Source organism: Limulus polyphemus, unplaced genomic scaffold (genome assembly GCF_000517525.1).
Source record: "Limulus polyphemus unplaced genomic scaffold, Limulus_polyphemus-2.1.2 Scaffold3361, whole genome shotgun sequence".
In the NCBI taxonomy this organism is placed as follows: domain Eukaryota; kingdom Metazoa; phylum Arthropoda; class Merostomata; order Xiphosura; family Limulidae; genus Limulus; species Limulus polyphemus.
In genome coordinates, this window is record NW_013668971.1 from 63,729 (window position 1) to 64,424 (window position 696).

Genomic DNA, 696 nt, shown 5'->3' on the forward strand with positions numbered 1-696 from the left:
TTTTCTTTTCTTACCGTGAAATTTGTTTCCAAAAACAACTGTCATTCTTTGAGTACTTTTTTATAGATATTATATTAATGGCTCATTACTTAATTAGCACACAAATATTTTAAGATGTCATTCTTTTTAATGAGAGATTTTTCATTTTAAACAAATTTTTAATATGTTACCAAAAAATAAACAGAATTTTAGATGAATAGAATTAATGATACACTAATATTACGTCTTCATTCCAAGGCCATGCATGTTGTTCCAGTTATCTGAAGTAGTCATAAACAACTCTAGACAGTAGGAGTCCAAGGCCTCACTAACATAATCTTATCACCCAAACTTTGACCTATTAAGACCCTGCAGAAATTGTTGAAGTGCACCCAATTTTTCTTTTTCATGAAGTTGTCTTACTCAAGTGACTCTGTGGTAATTAGAAGATCTTATAAATCCATTGATATTTCACACAAACCAGAACAAATTTTTCTAATTACATCATACTATTTTTTGTCAGTCTTTGAATAGTGAGCAGGTACCAGAGGATTGGAAATTCACTAATGTAACTCCTCTTTTCAAGGGCGGTGAGAACAATTGTCCCAGTAATTATAGACCCATTAGTTGCGGGGAAAATTTTGGAAAGTCTGTTAAACGATGCTTTGCAAAGTCATTTAACAAAGTTTAGAATTTTATTAGATAGTCAACATCGTT